The sequence below is a fragment of the Erpetoichthys calabaricus genome, chromosome 7, assembly GCF_900747795.2.
Source record: "Erpetoichthys calabaricus chromosome 7, fErpCal1.3, whole genome shotgun sequence".
NCBI classification, from domain to species: Eukaryota; Metazoa; Chordata; class Cladistia; order Polypteriformes; family Polypteridae; genus Erpetoichthys; species Erpetoichthys calabaricus.
This window is the reverse complement of record NC_041400.2, coordinates 97,898,818-97,923,266: the sequence shown is the minus strand read 5'-3', so window position 1 is coordinate 97,923,266 and position 24,449 is coordinate 97,898,818. Positions and strand designations below refer to the sequence as shown.

Below are 24,449 nucleotides of genomic sequence, written 5' to 3'. Positions count from 1 at the left end.
TCCTCATTGCCAACACTTTATATTATCTATAACCAAAATATACCCTCATAACTTCTCATTTGTTTGGAATATGGGTGCTGGACAGGTGCAATCGGAAAGCATTTAAAGCAATATATATATCAAAATTCAGTAAAACAAAAAACAAGCAAGGCAATGAATGCACTGAGACTTCACTATGCCCTGAAATATTTATTATAATAATTTCCTGATTTGTTCCCTCTACACAATTCAATCTATATTGAATACAGAAAGATATATGCATTTGTGTTGTCACTTTGTACACATTAATGTTGAACAGCAAAAATATCCCACACATTTAATTTGTTATTAAGCCTTTGTATCTAAATGCCAATCATATAGTTAGAGGCTAACTTTGAGCACGAGCATTGTTCTTCAGGTGCTCTTTACCTTCGATATGAATGATTTGAGGGCGGAGGCTCCCTAGATATTGTCAGCTAATCATAAATGTCACCCACGCCATTTAAAGCAGGTAAACTTTTCATTGTGAAATAAACCTGTTAATTTCTAAGCGAAGAAAAAAAAAGTCACAACAACAAACTGTGAAACAGACACTATGTCACTTGTGTTCACCTGTGACTCTGTTGGAAACCTTAAACTTGCACCTGTCCTGGTTAAATTTACACGACAACGCAAATCCGGGGGCACAAGATCCAATCACGGACACAGTTGCAGGATTTTTCAACGCAGTGATAACAAACCAATTGAGCTTTTGACACCCGCTTCACGAAGTAAAACGCGTACAAGAGCCAATTGCGCAGAATTGCCAGACTAATTTATTACCGGGCTTTCGCCTGGCATTCGTTTCTTTCGACCTGTCCCTCGCAGGTAACCAGGAACGAGTTCATAGACACACAGGCTGGCGTTTCAGAGCCCCTCACACACCCGTATTTCCAGTCCTACTAGATATCCAAGGACACTCCCACGCCAACGCTACAACTTGCTCGAAAGCTCTTTTGACTAACTCCGGAGCCCCAGTAGTCGCCGTTGGACCCCTCCCTTGTCTACACGTACCGCGGCTTGCAATTCTTCGTCTGGGCGAATCAGCTCCTCCACCTGCACCTCGCTCTCCTGTATTCCGCTGCCTCTCCCAGCACCTCTTCGTTTACACTACGCACTTCTGATAAAGCGTTCTCTCTCCTGTCTTGTCTGCTCCTCCTCCAGCTTCTTGACATCATTTACTCACTTGCTCGCGCCCTCCCTCCGCCTTGACTCGAGAAGTAAGCCACTCGTGGACCGGAGAAGACGCTGCTTACCACAGTAACCCGACCTTGTACAGGCACAGACACATGCACATGCACATGCACACACATCGCCGCCTCCCTTTGTGCGCGCACTCTCGGTCTCAACTGCTGTGATCTGGCGGAGGCTGGGATGTCAACTGAGGCTATGAGCGCATTCAGAATTCTGGACGGCAAGACTTTCAATGTCTGCCCTCAAGCGATTGACTTTTGTATCATTTTGAACCTTGTAAAGACAGTTGCCATCTTACCTACAAGGAAATTAAAGTTTGCTGCTGACATTATAAACCAGCAGGTGACGAGATCTTACTTGGCCCATGATAAAGCCCACTGTCAGATTACTTGTATTCTTGTTTCACAGTGGTCAGTATGTAATCAAAAATGTTTGTATTCGTTACAGAGTTCAGATTTGCTTGCATGTGTCCCTAATAAGCTGTTGGTGAGTGCTGGTTCATATTCAATGTTTCTTTTGTAGTGGACATTTCCAGTTAGCAAAGACTGACAATGTTTTTGTAGTGCCTCTGTTGTGGTGGTCAAAGGCAATCTTTATCATTCTTTCAGAGAACAACTTTCCATTATTGGTCCAATGCACATTGGTGTAACTATATACAATATTGGTGGGGTGGGGTTGCCTCCTACCTGCCTAATTTAGAATAATAACCTGGACCGTGTATCCAAAAAATAGTATTGTAAACATATACTGTAGACATGTTTAATGAGGCATGTATAAACACCTTCTAAATCTCAGCGTCACAAAATGAATCACATACAGTACCTGAAAAGCAGTAAATGGCAAATCCAGGGTTAAGAACAGAACATTTAACAGTCAAGTTAACTTGCTCAAGTCAACAATTTCAACTTGAGTTTCCTGTTTGTAGTTTTCCAGTTTTTCAAAATATTGTTTATAGCACTGTCTTTCTTCAACATCCTCAATAACAAATGTTGTCAGCTTGCAAGTGTAGCGATTAGCAGGTCATGTGTTCAGGCTACCAGAACACCATATCCCAAGATCTGGAATAAACTGGACACCCAGGACTGGCAAAAAAAACAAGGACGCTCCTTTAAGACCTTACGGGTGACATTGACTGAGAAAAAGCACCAATGATCGCCACTGACTGAACTCGTTGGAGACAACTTGCTGCCCCATGCTCCATACCATTCTATTTATGCCATTGCTTACATGTTACTATGTAAAGTCCTAGTATTCTTTTCTACTGCACTATTCATCTATTTCCTGCAACATTCATTTACTTATTCAAACCATCCAGTGTCTGAACCTATCCACTTGTTCATTTTTTCACAATGCAATTATTTCTGGACTGAGGAGAGCTTCAACTGCCCCAGTAACACGGGGAGCAGGGCAACGACCAAGCCTCACCAGTATGCCAGTTCATCAAAGGGAAAACTCACACCATCCCTTACTTACACATGTCAATTTAAACTTGTCACTCACCCTGATTTATGTCTTTTGATAGGATATGAGTATTTTAAACAAATAGTTTCTATTAGTAACTCTGTGTATTGTCCTGGCTATTTCAGTGTGTGTATTGTATACATAAAACAGTAGTAGGTACCCAGTAAAATGATGTGCAAAGATAAAATTAAATGTAAATTGTTTGGGCTTTTAATTGATGAAACTGTTTTTTTTTTTTTTTTTGGTAAGCAGCTAGTTGTGCCAGTGGTGCAGCAACATCTCTGAGTACCTAATGGGCACACAGTGACTGGCAGAACTGACTAAAGCAATCCTCTTAAAGAATACGTTTGGTACTTTTCAAGTCAAAGTTACCTCTTCACAAGCATGGTATATATGCATTTGCCACATGATGTTGTACTCTAAAGACAAGCATGTTCTAGAAATTTTTAAAAATATCTTGCCTGCCATTTCATTTTATAAAGGAAATATAGGGGCATCGATGCAACTTTTGGAAAACAAAAGCCTAATATGTCCACTTTGAGGCAGCAAATGTTTCAACATATGAAATCATACGTTCCATGTTTTCAAGTAAAAAGGATCTGGAAATAATCATTTTATTTTATATCCTTGATACCGTTTTTCTTGAGGTAAGGATTCATTTTCTTTTTGCTTAGAGTAGTTTTTTTTGTTTTTTTTTTAGCAGTGTTCATTGTGGTAGGAGTTTGCACATAAATATGGACGTAATACAGCATGAGACCATGCATGTGGCATGAACAGTTTAGTGTGATTTTGTCTTTCTGTAAAAGTGGTTTGGAAATGTTGTTTCCAGGATGTGAAAATAAATGACAAAAAAAGCATCTATAATTTATATCAACCTCTGCATGGTAATCAAGATACCTTAAAATTATAGCTTGTAGTGCTTTAGTCGGCAGGTTATGTGGTGTAGTATATAACCAGTTCTACTGTATCTCAAATGCTGTTAAATTGCCTAGAGTAAAGGTATCAGCCAAAATAAATAAATGAATGAAAACTCAAACTTGAACACCTAAAAGCATGACTAGGCAAATAAAAAAGAACCTGATCATTCATTACTGAAGCTAACTGCAGTTCCAAACATATTTCAAGTACTGTACGTATGTATCTGCACTGCAGCAGCAAGTGAAGCAGAGTGAAAAAATAAAGTTGTAGCAACTGCCATTTACCAGCAAGCTAAATACTGAATAGATGAATAGTTCCTATGTATGACAACATGAGTTGCCTTCGTTAGTGGTGATGCTTTTAGCATTCTGGGTTTGAATCTCATCGCTGCTCTCGTCTGTGTAAAGTCTGAACATCCTCCATGAGTTAGAGTTGTGTTTTCTCCCACTTTTACAAAGGCATGTAGCTAATGTGATGGTGTGTTCAGAAGTATCTAAGCGACCTGGTTGTTGCAGAAGAAGTCAAACCCTTAGGCAGAATATCTTCTTTTAAAATGGCTTGAATCTCATTACGTATATTGGTATTTTTGTTTTGTGCCCTCCCCCATCATAACCAATCAAGCGAAAGCTTTAGATTCATCAAAACTTTTGATCTCTGGTTTTTGACTGATCTTGATATTTTAGGGTCCCCTGATGCTGAAAACACTGATATCTTGATAATGGGTGTGTGTCTGTGTGCCATACTATCTTAAGGACTGTCTAAAGCTAAACGGCTGGATGGAAGAATGCCAAACTCGAAACTTAAACCTGTTATGAGATGACGATGTGATGATTAGTTTTTGAGCCAAATCATGCAAGAGAAAGAGGAACCTTCAAATCCTATAATTCTGCAATTAATTATGAATTCTTCTTGTCAATTGCTATCGTAATGACCTATTTTATGATCAGAAAGATCAGCATCAGAGTGGTACATAATTACTGAAATGTTTTAGAGTAGTTCAGGTAACTTGGTTTGTAGGACGCAAAGCCTACTGACGCTCGTGTCCAAATTTTTATTTGTTCAAAAACAACATGTATAAGTTATTTTATAATGTGTGTGTAATCTGAAGACTTGATAACTTTCTGGGTTTGAAAAATTAACATATTCGGAAAGTTTTTAAGCTCTTTTCCAGTTACACCCCTTTGATTTCCATTATAAAAGGGTGATGAAGATATTTTTTTAAATTTGCAGAATATGCTTGAGTTTAGAACACAATTTCTTGTGTCAAATGCTTATATTTTTATGAAGAAATAACTTTGATTTGATAAATACCAAACTTACCCTTTAATGGAAAGCCTCTCAGAGCATCCTGGGTAACATAACCCTTAGTTCCCATTAGAGTCACATTGCAAAAGGTTTAGAAGATTGGTTCTATGAAAAGGAGAGATGGAATAATATCTTTTAATTTCCGTTTACACTCATTATCTGGTGCCATAACATATTCTTTTGAAACCAGTATTGCTGCTTTGAGCTACCCTGTTATAATCTTTGTGAAAATCCTTTTTCTGTCTGATTTTAATGACACAGATATATGATATACTGTACATATTTAATATCATCTTTGATACACATACATACACATATACCTATACATGCATATATGATACACATATATTAATAGCACTCCCAAAACCCCTTAATCCAATGTAGGTTTCAGGAACCAAAGCCTATACCTTAAGGTTGTGGCACAAGCAATGGACTGGGTGCCCTTTCATTTGAGGGCCATTCTTGAATTGAACACCCCAAACCCAATTTGGTTTAAACAGTCAACTTAACTTGCGTACCTCTGCAGCAGTGGAGAAATACTGGAGCACCCAGAAAAAATACAGGGAGACACCTGGAGAAAACCACACCTCTGGGATCCCTGAGGCACTCTAATGCAGAAACTAACCACTGTACCAATGTGCCATTATCATATAAATATTTATAGATTATAAATAATTGGTGTTATTAAATATGCAGTTTTCCTTTAGTTAAAATTCCTAGCAGTGTAGTTTTTTATTAAGAGTAGTTATACTGGTAGACAGTGATTTCTACTGGTCCTTCAATGCTTTTCTTGAAAAGGAATTTCCTATCATTTATTGTGTTTACAAATTGTTTTCTAGTGGCATTGGCCACTTCTGGTTAAGTTGTTTAGTTTTAAGTGTCCTTCTTAGCAGCAGTTTACAGAAATGAATTCTAATTGGTGAGCCATATTGGCACAATGAGCAGCATTTCTACCACAAAGCTCTTAAACCTTACCTGAAGCTACTACATCATGTGTTTTTCCAGAGATGCCATGTTGAAATAAATGGCCAGACCAAGCTTCCATGACATGTATTCCGATGTACCCTGGGCACCTCATTTTACAGGCAGGGTTCCTTTGGTTCTGCCCATCATGTAGAAGAATGGTTGAATAGAGAATACATTTCTGTTACAGGTAACTAGGGATTGCTTTGGGTTATCTACATGTATGACATAAAAGTACAGTTCTCTATTGTCTAGCAGCAGTCTTGTTGATCAATTAGTAATTTTAAGAGATTGTGTGGAGGTTCAAAATACAAAGGAATGCTATGTACTTTGTGAAATTTCAGTTTTATATTTGGTATACAAGCCAAAAGGTGTGAAGGATGCTCTCATCTAGATGCTCCACAGAGCCTACTCATACTTGGACAAAGCCAGCACCACATTCAGGGTAATATTCCTTGATTTTTCAAGTGCCTTTAATACCATTCTGCCTCATCAACTGTGGAAAAAGCTCAAAGCTTTGTACCTTGATGTGCCCACAATCTCCTGGACCATGGATATAATGACCAACCGACAACAGTTTTTGAGACTCAGGGACTGTGTGTCAGAAATGGTGGTTTGCAATAATGTAGCACCACAGGGAACTGTCCTGTCTCACTTTTGTTTACCCTCTACACAACAGTACAAGTACAATACCAGCTCTTGCCATCTGCAGATATTTTCAGATGTCTCCTCCATCATAGGTTGCATTAATAATGGAGATGAATTGGAGTACAAGAATTTTGTGGAGGGAGGACTTTGTGTTATGGTGTAGGAAGAACCACCTGCAACTCAATATCAGAAAGACAGAAAAGCTGGAGGTGGATGTCTGGCATGTCATAGAGCCTCTGAGACCAGTCACCATCCAGGGGGAGGGCATGGAAATGGTACAGAGCTACAAGTACCTGGGGGTTCACATAAACAGCAAACTGGCACTGTACAAGAAGAACCAGAGCAGATTTTACTTCCTAAGTAGATTCAGGTCTTTTTATTGTATGCAGCAAGTTGCTGGAAATAGTCTGTAGTAGCCATTGTATTGCTCTATGCTGCAGTCTCATGAAGAAGTAACTTTAGGTCAAAAATGCAAAATGCTTGAACAAATTAATCAGAAAAGCCTGCTCCATCACAGGGTGAACCCTAGACACACTGGAGTCTGCTTTGAAAAAGAGGATGGCAAAAATTGAATGCCATCATGAAAAATCCCCTCTAAGCCCTCCTGGTGATGCTGTCTTGGAGCATTGTTAGCCACAGGCTTACTCCATGACAGTGTACTAAGAAGCACCTCTGGGGATCACCTCTGCCCACTGCTATACGGTAGTTCGATGCTTCCTTCTGACGGACCAAACTAAACATTGATACTCTTTAAGTTCATTTTGTAATTTTAAATTCATATTGCTGTTTTTGCACAATACACATTATTTGTTTATTAATTGCCTGATTGTATTATTTGTTTGTTAATTGTTTTTGCTGCTGTATGCATTTAAATGCCCCCTTTGGATCAAAAAAGTTTTTTTAATCCAATCTAATATACAGCAATCTAATCTTGGTCAGTGTTTTATGTACTATACAACGAGTATCCTCCCAGGTGCTTTATTTCTCACACAACACCTTAATATGGGGTCTGTTTTTTCTGAGCATGGGTAATACTTTGCTATCAATCACTATTTAATGTCAAGCATTGGTAGTCAAAAGTTATTAATTTCTCCCAGGAAATTCATCTTGTTGTTGTTGTAGAGAAACTGAGAGTACTGATTGGCAAAACAGACAGTACTACTTGAATGGTAAGGATCTAGAGTTGGAAAGTAACAAAAATTAACAAGAAAGAGGAGTTAGAGGTGTAACACCGAGAAGTAAAGTCAGATTTATTTGTAAATTTATAAAAGCACATTTAAAAACAACAGAATTTGCTTGAACGTGGTGTACAAAAGAAGATATAAGATTACTGTAAAGCAATTATATAAAAGTTTATTAATGGTTATTTAATTTCCACCCTCCCCCTCCTGACGACCTTGCCCACAGTGAAAGGTGGAAGAGAAGAAGTGTGTTTTTAACCAAGTCTTAAAAACCTCAGTAGAAGGAGAAGATCTGATGTGAAATGGCAGATTGTTCTAAAGCTTAGGAGCAACAATCGAAAGAACAACAACAACAACAACATTTATTTATATAGCACATTTTCATACAAAAAGTAGCTCAAAGTGCTTTACATAATGAAGAAAAGAAAAATAAAAGACAAAGTAAGAAATTAAAATACGACAACATTAGTTAACATAGAAAAGGAGTAAGGTCCTATGGCCAGGGTGGACAGAAAAAACAAACAAAAAAAAAAAACTCCAGAAGGCTGGAGAAAAAAATAAAATCTGTAGGGGTTCCAGGCCACAAGACCGCCCAGTCCCCTCTGGGCATTCTACCTAATATAAATGAAATAGTCCTCTTTGTAGTTAGGGTTCTCACGGAAGGACTTGATGCTGATGGTCATACAGACTTCTGGCTTTTAATCCATCCATCAGTGTTGGAACATCATGGTGCTTTCGGTAGAGGGTGGTGGCACAAGCCACCACCAACAGGACATCGGAAAAGGAAACAGAAGAGAGAGTAGGGGTTAGTACAGATTTTGAATGAATAGTTATTATAATGAATTGGATATACAGAGTATCAGGATTAAATTACAGTGAAGTTATGAGAAGGCCATGTAAAAATAATGTATTTTCAGCAGTTTTTTAAAGTGCTCCACTATATTAGCCTGGCGAATTCCTACTGGCAGGCTATTCCAGATTTTAGGTGCATAACAGCAGAAGGCCGCCTCACCACTTCTTTTAAGTTTTGCTCTTGGAATTCTAAGGAGACACTCAGTTGAGGATCTGAGGTTGCGATTTGGAATATAATGTGTCAGACATTCCGATATATAAGACGGGGCGAGATTATTTAAGGCTTTATAAACCATAAGCAGAATTTTAAAGTCAATTCTGAATGACACAGGTAAACAGTGTAGTGACATCAAAACTGGAGAAATGTGTTCGGATTTTCTTTTCCTGGTAAGGATTCTAGCAGCTGCATTCTGCACTAGTTGCAAACGATTGATGTCTTTTTTGGGTAGTCCTGAGAGGAGTGCGTTACAGTAATCTAGCCGACTGAAAACAAACGCATGAACTAATTTCTCTGCATCTTTCGATGATATAAGAGGTCTAACTTTTGCTATGTTTCTTAGGTGAAAAAATGCTGTCCTAGTGATCTGATTAATATGCGATTTAAAATTCAGATTACAATCAACGATTACCCCTAAGCTTTTTACCTCTGTTTTGACTTTTAATCCTAATGCATCCAGTTTATTTCTAATAGCCTCATTGTATCCATTATTGCCAATCACTAAGATTTCGGTTTTCTCTTTATTTAATTTGAGAAAGTTACTATTCATCCATTCTGAGATACAGGTTAGACATTGTGTTAGCGAATCAAGTGATTTGGGGTCATCAGGTGCTATTGATAAATACAGCTGTGTGTCATCAGCATAGCTGTGGTAGCTCACGTTATGTCCTGAGATAATCTGACCTAATGGAAGCATGTAGATTGAGAAGAGCAACGGACCCAGGATAGAGCCTTGTGGAACACCATATAGGATATCATGTGTCTTTGAATTATAATTACCACAACTAACAAAGAATTTTCTCCCTGCCAGGTAGGATTCAAACCAATTTAAGACACTGCCAGAGAGGCCCACCCCTTGACTAAGGCGATTCTTAAGCATATTATGATCAATGGTGTCAAATGCGGCACTCAGATCTAAGAGGATGAGAACAGATAAATGGCCTCTGTCTGCATTTACCCGCAAGTCATTTACTACTTTAACGAGTGCAGTTTCTGTGCTGTGATTTGTTCTAAAACCTGACTGAAATTTATCAAGAATAGCATGTTTATTGAGGTGCTCATTTAACTGCATAATGACTGCCTTCTCTAGAATTTTACTTAAGAAAGGCAGGTTAGAGATGGGTCTATAATTTTCAAGAACAGAGGGGTCGAGATTATTTTTCTTAAGTAGAGGTTTAACTACCGCAGTCTTAAGACAGTCTGGGAAGACCCCCGTATCTAATGACGAATTTACTATGTCAAGAACATTATCAATAAGCACGCCCGATACTTCTTTGAAAAAAATTGTTGGTATTGGGTCAAGGGCACAGGTGGAGGGTTTCATTTGAGAAATTATTTTATGTAAATCAGGTAAATCTATCCTAGTGAAAGAAATTAATTTGTTTATTATGGAGTACTGGGGTTTAGGAGGATCCTTAGTGTTGGGGAGATATACTATGTTATTTCTAATATCATTAATTTTTTGATTGAAAAATACAGCGATAGCCTCACAGGTTTTACTGGAAGTACTTAGGAGGCATTCCTTTGAGTTACCTGGGTTTAACAGACGATCAATCGTCGAAAATAGGACTCTGGGATTACTAGCATTGTTATTTATAATCTTAGAGAAATAGCAGCGCCTCTCAAGACGGACTGTGTTATTGTATTCTGTTATTTTAACTTTTAATATTTCATAGTCAATAGTTAGTTTAGTTTTCCTCCATTTACGCTCAGCTCTACGGCATGTTCTCTTTAAATCAGACACTCTTTGGGTCTTCCATGGTATAACAATGCTAGAAAATTTTTTAACTGTCTTTTCAGGTGCAACTATGTCAACAGCAGCCCTCACTTTAGTATTAAATCTTTCCACCTTACTATTTACATTCTCCTCGCTATTATAGTTGGCACTATAAACGGACTGATTGGTCAGAATGTTTGTAAGTTTTAAAGCTGCTGATGAGTCAAAGAAGCGTTTTTTAACAATATGCTTCTCATGAGTGTTTTCTATCATCATCTCTATATTAAAAAGTAGAAGAAAATGGTCTGATAGACCCGTATCAATGACCTGCTTTATATCACTTTTAGTCCTTTAGTAATTACTAAGTCTAACGTATGACCTGCTTTATGTGTAGGCTGATTAACGAGCTGTCTCAAATCAAAAGAGTCCAGAAGGTTCATAAATTCTTTTACTTTTTGGTCACATTGATTATCTATATGAAAATTAAAGTCGCCGACTATTAAGAGTGTGTCATAGTTCGTAATTAAGATTGACATCAAGTCAGAGAATTCCTCAAGGAAAGACGCGTTGAATTTTGAGGGTCTATACACGGATAATACTAGAACATGAGAATCTCCCTGAATAACAATGGCGAGATACTCAAAAGACTTGAATGTACCGAAACTGACATTTTTACATTTTAACCTGCTTGAGTAAATGTTTGCTAGTCCGCCACCTCTCTTTCCTTGGCGATCTGCACAAGTAAAACTGTAATCCGGAGGTGCAGATTCGATTAAAACAGCTGCGCCATCTGAGCTAAGCCACGTTTCACTTAGTGCAATAAAATCTATTTTTTTATTACTAATAAGATCGTTGATAAAAAACGTCTTGTTAGTTAAAGCTCTAATATTTAAAAGAGCACTGAAAGAGCCCTTAGATTCCAGCCATGATCTTGTAAATGCAAGGAGTAGTTGAGCAGATGACCTCAAAGCCCTAATTCCTGAGAGAGGATAAAGGAGATTGCAGGTGTTTTTTGGGGCGAAACCATACAAGGCCTTAAAAACAAACCATTACATTTCAAAGACAATCCGAAATCTCACTGGTAGCCAGCGGAGAGAGGCCAGTACAAGTGAGACATACTCTCATTTTCTGTTGCTGGTTAGAAATCTAGCTGCTACATTTGAAATAACCTACAAGTTGAAGGTGCAACAAGGCAGATATGGGCAATCCCATATAAAGGAATTGCAATAATGTAGCCAAAATGTAATAAAGGAATGAATCACTATTTCTAAATCCTTCCGTGAAAGAAAGTATTTTAATTTTGAAATTTGCCTCAGTTGGTTTTTACCACCATGGAGATTTGTTTGTTAAAACTTAGTGATGACTCAAAGATGATACCCAGCTTCCTGACATCATTACGAATTTTTGCTGTCAGTGAGCCTAAGTGAGTGCCAATTTCATTAGCAATGGAAGTAAAGCCAAATATAATGACCTCTGTTTTATTTTCATTCAGTGGAAGAAAATTTTGCACCATCCAAAGTTTAATATCATCAATACACTCCAGCAAAGTCAGGGCTAACTTTAAGATAAAGATAACTCAAGTGCCAAAAACAAAATGTAATCCAAAAATCAAAGCAAAAACAAATGGGCACTGAATTGTTACCTCAAATAATGTAACTGAAATAAACACAACAAAGTCCTTTCAGAAAATATCTATAATCTTAAACAATGTAGCCCTTTGTATCGTCATGGTAATGACATCACATGTTGTGCATGTCCAGTTGTGCTTTCAAACAACAGTATTGAAAACTGAGTGAACAAAAGTCACAGAATGGCAGCGCCCTTAAGAAAATCAGAATGGCTCACCAAAAGAATGAGATTAGTGTCTAATCATATTTTAAATGAATTAAAGTATACAATAAATGTAAACATTGGATTACTTGCCCTTCCTAAGGCACCCATCAGGCTTGCTGGGGTTCTGTCATTGGGAGTTCCCTAAGAGCACAGAGGCATAAACAACACTTTAGCTCCAACAATGGATTTCAAAAGTCACATTTCAACCTTAACCTTGTGAATTAAACATTTTTTGGTGCCTCATTTTCACCACCCTCCTCAAAGTGAGCTACAGAATAGATGGGTTGTGGTATGTTTTATAGACTACTTTAATTCTCAAGGAATCTGGTGCAGATCCCTACAACCTAAATAATTATTATCCAATCTCAAATTTACCTTTCCTTTCAAAAACACTTGAAAAAACTGTTGCTGAGCAGGTTCACTCTTACCTTACTGACAATCATTTGTTCGAATGATTTCAGGCTGGCTTTCGTCCATTTCACAGTACAGAGACAGTCATGGTTAAAATCACCAATGACCTGCTGATTGCAGCTGACTCTGGGCTGTTAACCATACTTGTGCTTCTTGATCTGAGCTCTGCCTTGATACAATCTTTCATGACATTCTCCTTGACAGATTAAAATCAATTAGTATTATTGGCAGTCCACATGCCTGGTTTAAATCATATCTCTCTGATTGTTCACTGTTTGTGCTTTTAAAAAATTTCAGATCACAAGTTTGCAAAGTTGTTATTGGTGTTCCCCAGGGCTCTGTCTTTGGTCCCCTTCTATTTATTATTTATCTCCTGCTTTTTGGTCATATGTTTAGGAAATTTAATATTCATTTTCACTTTTATGATGATGACACTCAGCTCTATCTGTCTATTAAGCCTGATTCCACACTTCCACATTCTTCCCTCTCTGACTGCAGGAAGTTAAATCATTGCTGTCTGCTAACTTTCTTAAATTAAATAGTGATAAAACAGAGATTCTTCTGTTTTAGATAAATGCAATAATATTTCATTGACTGTTGATAATTCTCTAATCTCTTCTTCTTCTCAGGTTAAGAACTTAGGTGTTATTCTTGATAGTACCTTAAAATTTGAGGAACATATTAATAATGTCACTCGGTCTGCATATTTTCATCTATGTAATATCAGCCGTTTACATCCATCTCTTTCAGCTACCAGCACTGGTTACATCTCGTACTGATTATTGTAATTCTATCCTTTCTGGTCTTCCTCACAAACTTCTTTACAAACTCCAATTGGTTCAGAATGCTGCAGCTCGTATTATTACAGAATCCCTTCCATAGAACATATTACTCCTGTCCTTCAACAGCTTCACTGGCTCCCTATTAAATACTGCATTGGTTTTAAGATTCTGCTTATTACTTACAAGACCATTCATAATCTGGCACCTCCTTATCTTTCTGATCTTCTTCACATCTCCATTCCTTCTTGTATCCTTAGATCTTCTTCCTCTTTCAATCTTATTGTACCTCCTGCTTGCTTGACTACCATGGAGTTTAGAGCTTTCAGTCGAGTGGCTTCTCGCCTCTGGAACTCTCTCCCACAAGACATTCATATTATCAACTCTCTTCCTTCCTTTAAATCTCACCTTAAAACACATCTTTTTAAGCTGGCTGTCTGATAATTTTAGCTAATAAATTTAAATGTAATTTTATTATTCTGTTTATTCTGGGGGCGGCACGGTGGCGCAGTGGGTAGCGCTGCTGCCTCGCAGTTGGGTGATCTGGGGACCTGGGTTCGCTTCCCGGGTCCTCCCTGCGTGGAGTTTGCATGTTCTCCCCGTGTCTGCGTGGGTTTCCTCCGGGCGCTCCGGTTTCCTCCCACAGTCCAAAGACATGCAGGTTAGGTGGATTGGCGATTCTAATTTGGCCCTAGTGTGTGCTTGGTGTGTGGGTGTGTTTGTGTGTGTCCTGCAGTGGGTTGGCACCCTGCCCAGGATTGGTTCTTGCCTTGTGCCCTGTGTTGGCTGGGATTGGCTCCAGCAGACCCCCGTGACCCTGTGTTCAGATTCAGCGGGTTGGAAAATGGATGGATGTTTATTCTGGTTTTATTGTTGTGTAATATTTTATTAATTTTTATGTTGTAACTGTTGTTATTAATGTGCTCTGTAAGGTGTCCTTGTGTGCCTTGAAAGGTGCCTATAAATAAAATAAATTATTATTATTATTATTAAACTAATTTCAATTGGGATATATGAAAAGTCAGATGAATTTTAAAGTGTATTGGAAATGCTACATGATATGACACTGCACCAATCCATTTCCGAATCACATAAGGTTCATCATATCTACGAGACAATTTGAGGGATAGAATTCTCAGGAGGGTGTCCCACATAGTAAGTCACTCCTTAAGTCCAACTCTTTAGCCACTCTATGCATATTTTCTGAAAACTGCTTTGCAATGATCTCTGCAATCTTCAAATTCTCCTGTATGTGCTCTCATACTGATTTATATCTTAGCAGGCTTCTGTCACACTTGAAAAAGTTTATGTGAAAGGTTCAGTGTTGCAAATACTTTTCAAGGCCCTGATTCACTGTTTCTGTTTGGCTGTTAGCCTCTGTATAACAACCTGAAGTCAGGTTAAAATTACATCCCATCTTCTCACAAATTAAATACCAAACGCGAGAAACAAACTGAGGACCCCCATCAGATATAACTGAGATGGGAGGCCATGGAGACAAATCACCTCATTGACAAACACTGTATATGTGCACATTCTGTGGCAGTAGGGAGTTTCTTTAGTGGTATGAAGTGTGCACACTTTGATAACCAATCAAGAATAGCTAAAACAGTTGTATTCTCCTGAGGACTTTGCAAGTCAGTTTTGAAGTTCATAGAAATTGCTTCCCAAGCACAGCTAGAAGATGTAATTTTTTGTACAAGGTAATTCCTGGAAAGACTTTTGACTTTTACACTCTGCATAGCATAATTAATCCATGTACTGTACTTTCTGTTCTATCTTTTTCCATCAGAAATAAAACTTGAGTAGTTCCAAAGTTTGGATGATGCAAAGATCCCTCTCCCTCACTTATTCCGCCCACATAAATCACATTAAGAAACTTTCTTACTTTCACCTCCGTAACATATCCCGTGTTCGCTCCTTCCTCTCCTTCTCTAATGCTGAGAAACTTGTCCATGCTTTTATCACATCCCGCATCGATTATTGTAATTCCCTACTGGCAGGTGCCCCTTCTAATCTTATATCACAGCTCCAGCTTATTCAAAACTCAGCTGCAAGAGTCCTTACTCGAACCAGCAGCAGCGAGCACATCACACCCATCCTGCTCCGCCTTCACTGGCTCCCTGTGTCCTACAGAATCGAATATAAAATCCTACTAATAACCTACAAAGCTTTAAATAACCTCGCGCCAAACTACATCAGTGACCTTCTCCATCACTATGTGCCTGCCCGCCCACTAAGGTCCTCTGATTCTGGTAATCTTGTTGTGCCCGTCACTAATCTACACTCCATGGGTGACAGGGCCTTCAGCTGTATAGCGCCCAGACTCTGGAATGACCTACCAAAATTAATCAGGTCAGCTGACTCCATGAATTCTTTTAAAAAACAACTCAAAACTCATCTGTTCAGGAAGGCTTTTAGCTCTACTTGACTTTATTACCTTTCTCTCAGTTTACTTCTCTGTCAAAATGCTCATGTAACCTGTGTGTGTGTGCGAGACCATTAATTATGTTGTCTGTTTTTTTTTTTTTTTTTTTTCAGAATTTACTGTCTTAATCTTCTTTGTTTATTTATCTGGTTTGTACAATGCTATATACTGTATATTCTGCCGTTCTTTATTTATTCTGTAAGTGCCTTGAGCATGGGAAAGGCGCTATATAAATAAAATGTATTATTATTATTATTATTATTATTATTATTATTATTTATTATTTTATTATTATTATTATTATTATTATTATTATTAAAGATATCTAAACATCTTATCATAAATTGGTGGTATGTATTACTTTTTAAAAAATTGTTGAACTTGCCTAACATACTGTGGTAGTTTCCAGTTTATGATTGCTGTTACCTTAACAGAATCTATAAACAACTCTGTAATAGATGTAACACCTTATAGACATGTTATACTGTACATCAGGGTTTCTTAAACCTTTCTTAATCTTGCCTACCTTAGTGTCTTTCCAAGACCAAGTCCAATGCAACCCTCAGATCGGTGGAATTGCTGCCAGCTGTCATACTTGGGGGGGTAGGAATTCCCCATGGGAGAATTGCCACCGACATCATTTCGGAGCAATCTCAATTGCTTAAACAACATGTGGCACCCTATCACGAGACACTTTACAAACCATATACATCCCATAGCCATTAAAAATACAACAATGAATCGCAACCCAGCAGCGGCAACCCATAGTTTACGAAACTGTGTTATACATGGGTTTGAAGGCCTTTAGAACAAAATAAAATTGTTGTCAATGTATAGCAAAACAAAATGCCATGATTTGTATGATGATTAAAATTTTTCTGATTAGTCTTTGACCTCTTATTTTTTTTCAAACATCAGTTCCAGTATTTTGATGACCAAGGAATAATTCGGTTACATCCATTTTTTTATTTCAATGCATTTTTAATGATGTTGAAAATGAATTATGTTCTCCTAAAGCACCCTTTTGTTTTCATATGGGTACCACCATTTTGAGGTTTGCTATGCTTGTTACCATGCAAGATGATTAAGAGTATGTAATATATGATGTCATGAACAAGACAGTATAATGATCAGTGATATGCACTTCTTGGTTAACTGAGACTGAAAACAAAACTCAGATCCTGACACTGAGCAGCTGTAAAAATATGTTGCAATAGTGTTCAGTCCAAACTAAGTCAATGCTAAGTACACCTGTTGAGCTCACAATGTCACCATGCCTTCAGAACCCTCAGTGTTACTGCCTCATGCTTTGCAGCTGGTAGAACTGAGATCAGCAGGTGATGCTGATTACTTTCACCTCACACTGACAAACCCACCGACTACCTGTACAGTAGTTCCAGTATGTACTGATAGAAAGAATAAAAGGTAACTTCTCTGAAGAACAGTCCGGCGTTAGCTTATGTCTTTTCACAAAAGGTTGTCCTTTTTTATTTTGGCACAGCAATACATCTTGTGCTGTGAGGTATCTCAACTTGCCACACACACAAAAGATTATCTGATGCTCTTTCACGCAGTAAAGTCCAGGTAGCCTCATCAGGTCACCTTTAAAATGACCTTAATTCCAGCCTTAGGTGACAAGGAGACAAAGCTACACTTAGTTGACTTTCTATGCATTTTAAAATACCTTGAACATCACCAGAAGCAAGGGTGAAGTCCATTACTGACACCTCAGACTTGTGAGAGATCGTTTCAGATCTGACAGTCATACTGAAACTGTCGGCAGACCCAATGATGGCATTAGTGAGAGGATAGAGAGGGACAGGCTTCATACTGCAGACCTCAGAAATGGGTGACATATCAGCAGCCCACTGTTCACACCCCCAGATGTCTTACAGTACACCAGGACAAAACCAGGCCACACACAGCTGCTTTGGTCACAATTGTTCTGAGTATTGAATGCTGGTGTTCAGATAGATACTTTATTAATCCCAAGGGGAAATTTACATACTCTAGCAGCAGCATACTGATGAAAAACAATATTAAATTAAAGAGTGATAAAAATGCAGGTAAAACAGACAATAACTTTGTATAATGTTAACGTTTACCCCCCCGGGTGGAATTGAAGAGTTGCATAGTGTGGGGGAGGAACGATCTCCTCAGTCTATCAGTGGAGCAGGACAGTGACAGCAGTCTATCGCTGAAGCTGCTCCTCTGTCTGGAGATGATACTGTTTAGTGGATGCAGTGGATTTTCTGTGATTGACAGGAGCCTGCTGAGTGCCCGTTGCTCTGCCACAGATGTCAAACTGTCCAGCTCCATGCCTACAATAGAGCCTGCCTTCCTCACCACTTTGTCCAGGCGTGAGGTGTCCTTCTTCTTTGTGCTGCCTCCCCAGCACACCACTGCGTAGAAGAGGGCACTCACCACAACTGTCTGATAGAACATCAGCAACACCTTATTGCAGATGTTGAAGGCTGCCTTGCCCTGCCTTCTCCCCCGACCTTAATTCCATAGTGCACCTTTGGCATGCCCTGGATCACAACATCTGGAGATATAGCTGTCTCCTTGCAAATGGCCAGTGTCTCTTTAAGACACTTTTGCTTGAATGGGATAACATCACACAGCTGTAGTTTCACAGGCTCATTGATTCTCTCTGCAAAAGTTATGAAGCTGCAAAAGGCAGTCACACAATACACTTTTGTAAAAGTTTATAGATGTTATTGTTTTCCTATTGTTTTTGTTTTACTTTTTAGTTTCCTTTTCTTCTCATTTGCTTAGCATTATTTGAACAATAATGGCTGAAAATTCAGTCCAACAAATAAGTGTTTTATTTGTTTTTATGATTTCTTAAACTAAAGACTCCTAGTGATAGTTTATTTAATGCTTAGTTGTGAGGGTCTCTTGGTTAAGATCTTTAAAATTTAGTGGTTATTCATTATAGTGATCTACTCAGTGGGTTCTTTTTTAAAGCCTTTCTAGTAGTGATCATAAGGCACCAAATTTATTTTGGTTAATAGGACATTTCCCATTGAGCCAATAGCCAAATAAAAGGTGATACATCTTGTATAGAACAAGATTCAGTATTACACATATCTTGACCATTTTGTGCAATATTTAAAAATACTTCATGAATGACTAAACATATAATATCTATATTTTATTTCTTTAAAATTTTTAGATGTAAGTAAAATGTCAGTGAAAATCATATTGAAAGCAAAAACTAATTTTGCCACAGTCTATTATTTACATAATTAAATAATCACGATTATTATGCACATTAAATAAATGGTTGCTCATAATACATGCTATTTCTAGCTGACCTTTTACTGCCTCCATTTCGTTATTCCACTTCCCTCTGATTAACCCCTTGTAGTTATTGTATATTGTGTCTGATAACTATTGATTACTTGAAAGAGACATGAAAATCAGAACATGGGAGTTTACAGTCTGGTAAAATGATTTGCTGTCCAACATTAAACCAATTTTAAAGGATAAGTCACCACTTTTAAAGCACAGAGCATTGTGCAACAACTTATATATTCCTCAGGAATATACTATAATCTTATAAAGCCTGAGAAATTTAAATAATTAAGTTAGAAATCAGCCTCTTACAAGCCCCAGTTTGAGTCAGGTGTTGGATGCCATCATATTTCATAGTTTTTAGGATCTGCCAGGAGACCAGCAGCTGTTGTTTTTATGTGTATTTTTAATAATCCAGAAATTAGTTACAGTGTAATATAAATACATCATATCATTTCTTTCAATCCATCCAACCATTGTCAAACACACCTAATTAAGTTCAGGAACTTGGGACCTGAGCTGATATTGACAGCACTGGGTACAAGGCATGAAGAAACCCTTAGCAGGATTACTTTAGTATAATGGATATACAGTAAATAACACTACAAATTGGGTAACTTAAAAAATGACCATTTCAGAAGTTGTTTCCATTTTTTGCAGCTGTAAACTACTGAAGACTAGTGGTTGTCTAGTTGCTCTGTTGAAAAAGAAATATACAGTAACAGTTATTCACAGTTCTGAAAAAAACAAAAAGGGATTGCTATAGTCATCTATTCCACTAAGTGTATGACACATCTAGTATCTAAAAAAACTTTTCTCTAATACTCTCAAAATATTAATAATTTCCTCTTCTCTCTCTTCCCATCTTTGTCCCTCCTCAGTCTCCTCAGTCTAGACATTTGCCTCAGGGTTCTACCAATCATTTCAAAACTTGTGCTCATTTTACTCCATTATCTTTAACACACATTTTATTTTCTGTCATTTGTGGCTCAGGTCCTGCTGCCCTCAAATTTGAATGTGTCATCCATGCACTAAAGAAGCAAAATTTTGACTCTTCTAATTATATGTTGGTCAGTTCTGGCTTCTGCAAGCACCTGAAAACAATTTTTGTGAATCTTTTAAATCTGGATTTTGACCTCATCAAAGCAATGAAATAGGTCTTGTTCCCACTGTTACTGCTGATATTTGATCACCCCCATGCTGCTTCTCATTGACCTCACTGCAAAAGACCTTTGAGTATATAGCAGATGTAGATACGGCCACACACAAGCTCAAAAAAGGGCTGGTTAAAAATGAACTCACTGAAAAGGTGTGCTTTAAATGTGGGAGGAAGCCAGGGTGCATATTCAATTATTCCTGTATGACTTCTGATGCCACCCTAGTGAGCTCTTTCTATATTCTCACCAAAACAGCAGTCAGTCCTGGAGTCAGATGACTGCTGACAATAAATGGACATCCATTAAAGTAGCTCCTGGAGTCATTAGCTTGTCACCTTTTTATTTGTTTCCTTTCAATGACTTTAATATGCTGATATCACTGAGTTCTACCATGAACTTACTCCTAAATGCAAGTCAAAAATTAACAAGCTTAATCTGTCATGGTGATACCAGTACTTGTATGTCTATTACCGGTAAATGACAAGGAAGCTGAATGTTTTTCTATTAGATTCATATCCCAATTTAATATATCCTTTACAATTACCAATAGGGTTAAAACCTGTTCCATTTTCTAGTCACTCTTGGGAAGTGGTCTTTTTAGACTTTATTTCACTACAGTAATGGCGGTGGCTGACCACTTCTCCAAGTGTACTCATTTAATTATTGTTTTATTAAAGAATTTACCCATCCCTATAGGATTAGCTGATATCTTTATTAGAGAAGTAGTTTTCTTACATAACTTTCCAACTTCTGTTAATTTAAACTGTTATCCCTAATTTGTCTCCCCATTTTGGAAGGGTTTCTGCCTTTGGATTCGTTGCTGTGTGAATTTAATGTTAGTTTATCAACGCAAAGCTTACAGATGCAGAGCGTGAATCATGACTTTGAAAAATACTTTCATTGTACAGCAAATTCCAGTCAATCTGATTGAAGCAATTTATTCCCTTGCCTGAATGTGCATGAAATACCCTATACCACTTGGCAATTAGAATGTCGCTTTTAGAAAGCTTTTATGACTTTTGGCCTCCTTTATTGTTGTCTCCCGCTTATCCGAGGTCGGGTCGCGGGGGCAGCAGCTTGAGCAGAGATGCCCAAACTTCCCTCTCCCCAGCCACTTTTTCTAGCACTTCCGGGAGAATCCCAAGGCGTTCCCAGGCCAGCCGGGAGACATAGTCCCTCCAGTGTGTCCTGGGTCTTCCCCGGGGCCTCCTCCCGGTTAGACGTGCCCGGAACACCTCACCAGGGAGGCGTCCAGGAGGCATCCTGATCAGATGCCCGAGCCACCTCATCTGACTCCTCTCGATGCGGAGGAGCAGCGGCTCTACTCTGAGCCCCTCCCGGATGACTGAGCTTCTCACCCTATCTTTAAGGGAAAGCCCAGACACCCTGCGGAGGAAACTCATTTCAGCCGCTTGTATTCGCGATCTCGTTCTTTCGGTCACTACCCATAGCTCATGACCATAGGTGAGGGTAGGAACATAGATCGACTGGTAAATTGAGAGCTTCGCCTTGCGGCTCAGCTCCTTTTTCACCACGACAGACCGATGCAGTGCCCGCATTACTGCGGATGCCGCACCGATCCGCCTGTCGATCTCACGCTCCATTCTTCTCTCACTCGTGAACAAGACCCCGAGATACTTGAACTCCTCCACTTGGGGCAGGATCTCGCTCTTAACCCTGAGAGGGCACTCCACCCTTTTCCGGCTGAGGACCATGGTCTCGGATTTGGAGGTGCTGATTCTCATCCCAGCCGCTTCACACTCGGCTGCGAACCGATCCAGAGAGAGCTGAAGATCACGGCCTGATGAAGCAAACAGGACAACATCATCTGCAAAAAGCAGTGACTCAATCCTGAGCCCACCAAACCGGACCCCCTCAACGCCCTGGCTGCGCCTAGAAATTCTGTCCATAAAAGTTATGAACAGAATAGGTGGCAAAGGGCAGACCTGGCGGAGTCCAACTCTCACTGGAAACGGGTTCGACTTACTGCCGGCAATGCGGACCAAGCTCTGGCACCGATCGTACAGGGACTGAACAGCCCTTATCAGGGGGGCCGGTACCCCATACTCTCGGAGTACCCCCCACAGGATTCCCCGAGGGACACGGTCGAATGCCTTTTCCAAGTCCACAAAACACATGTAGACTGGATGGGCAAACTCCCATGCACCCTCCAGGATCCTGCTAAGGGTATAGAGCTGGTCCACTGTTCCGCGACCAGGACGAAAACCACACTGTTCCTCCTGAATCCGAGGCTCGATTATCCGACGGACCCTCCTCTCCAGGACCCCTGAATAGACTTTTCCAGGGAGGCTGAGGAGTGTGATCCCTCTGTAGTTGGAACACACCCTCCGATCCCCCTTCTTAAAGAGGGGGACCACCACCCCGGTCTGCCAATCCAGAGGCACTGTCCCTGATGTCCATGCGATGTTGCAGATGCGTGTCAGCCAAGACAGTCCTACAACATCCAGAGCCTTGAGGAACTCCGGACGTATCTCATCCACCCCCGGGGCCCTGCCACCAAGGAGTTTTTTGACCACCTCGGTGACCTCAGTCCCAGAGATGGGGGAGCCCACCTCTGAGTCCCCAGGCTCTGCTTCCTCATTGGAAGGCATGTTAATGGGATTGAGGAGGTCTTCGAAGTACTCCCCCCACCGACCCACAACGTCCCGAGTCGAGGTCAGCAGCGCACCATCCCCACCATATACAGTGTTGACACTGCACTGCTTCCCCTTCCTGAGACGCCGGATGGTGGACCAGAATCTCCTCGAAGCCGTCCGAAAGTCGTTCTCCATGGCCTCCCCAAACTCCTCCCACGCCCGAGTTTTTGCCTCAGCAACCACCAAAGCCGCATTCCGCTTGGCCTGCTGGTACCTATCAGCTGCCTCCAGGGTCCCACAGGACAAAAGGGTCCTGTAGGACTCCTTCTTCAGCTTGACGGCATCCTTCACCGCCGGTGTCCACCAACGGGTTCGGGGATTGCCGCCACGACAGGCACCGACCACCTTACGGCCACAGCTCCGGTCAGCTGCCTCAACAATAGAGGCACGGAACATGGCCCATTCGGACTCCTTTATTTGATTTCTCAATCGCATCTCTATTATGAGTGAGTAAATAGCTAGGGTCTGTTCAGCATGGCAGCTGGTGTGGAGGAAACTAAAGATAGTGGAATCCTCGGCTAAACATCTCACTGATCATAGGAGGAAACCAGCTCCTTGGTTTTAGGTTGGAAAGAAAGTGTGGCTCATGATGCAAGAGATCCAACTGAGGATTCCATCCTTTAAACTGGCATCTCAATTAGTTGGTCCTTTTGTGATTTGCAGGAGAGTGGGTCTGCTGCCATTTTCAGTTTCACGATTCATGTTTCCAGATTAAAACCCTTTTACCACAGTTCCTGTTATGTCTGTACTTTGCCTCGTTCTGTTCAGCTTGATGGCATGGAGGAGTTGAAAATTCTGTATCTTATGCATTCTCACTGAAGGGGTTTGATGGTTGAGCAAGGCCCAGAGGTCCATTATACAACAACAACAACAACAACATTTATTTATATAGCACATTTTCATACAAAAAGTAGCTCAAAGTGCTTTACATAATGAAGAGAAGAAAAATAAAAGACAAAATAAGAAATTAAAATAAGACAACATTAATTAACATAGAAAGGAGTAAGGTCCGATGGCCAGGGTGGACAGAAAAAACAAAAAAAAAACTCCAGAAGGCTGGAGAAAAAAATAAAATCTGTAGGGGTTACAGGCCACGAGACCGCCCAGTCCCCTTTGGGCATTCTACCTAACATAAATGAAATACTGTAGTCCTCTTTGTAGTTCGGGCTTTTCACGGAGTCACTTGATGCTGATATTCATGTTACTCATTTATTGGTACATTTCCATTGCCGCTTTCCTTACAAGCTAGCTGTATGTTTATGGTTGGGGGCTTTCTATTTTACATCTTTTCACTGGACATTGTCATCTTGAGACTCTGTTGGGTCTGTCAGATTACAAGAGAGCCTGTTCCAGAAGTTGCAGATTTTGAGAGATTCATGCGCATCCAAGTGTGTGGATAAATCATAACAA

General features: G+C 39.6%; 1 protein-coding gene across 2 annotated transcripts in view; it reads right to left on the bottom strand.

The window, feature by feature from the left end:
* The window catches only part of sgms2a (sphingomyelin synthase 2a), a 109,121-nt gene extending 107,735 nt beyond the window's left edge, over window positions 1-1,386 (bottom strand). The window contains exon 1 of one of the 2 annotated variants that reach the window (XM_028805203.2): window positions 1,033-1,386. The gene's annotated coding sequence lies outside the window, so the exon portion shown is untranslated. The remainder of the gene's footprint in view (window positions 1-1,032) is intronic. The other variant, XM_051929958.1, reaches the window with a different exon arrangement.
* Window positions 1,387-24,449: the final 23,063 nt, after the last annotated feature.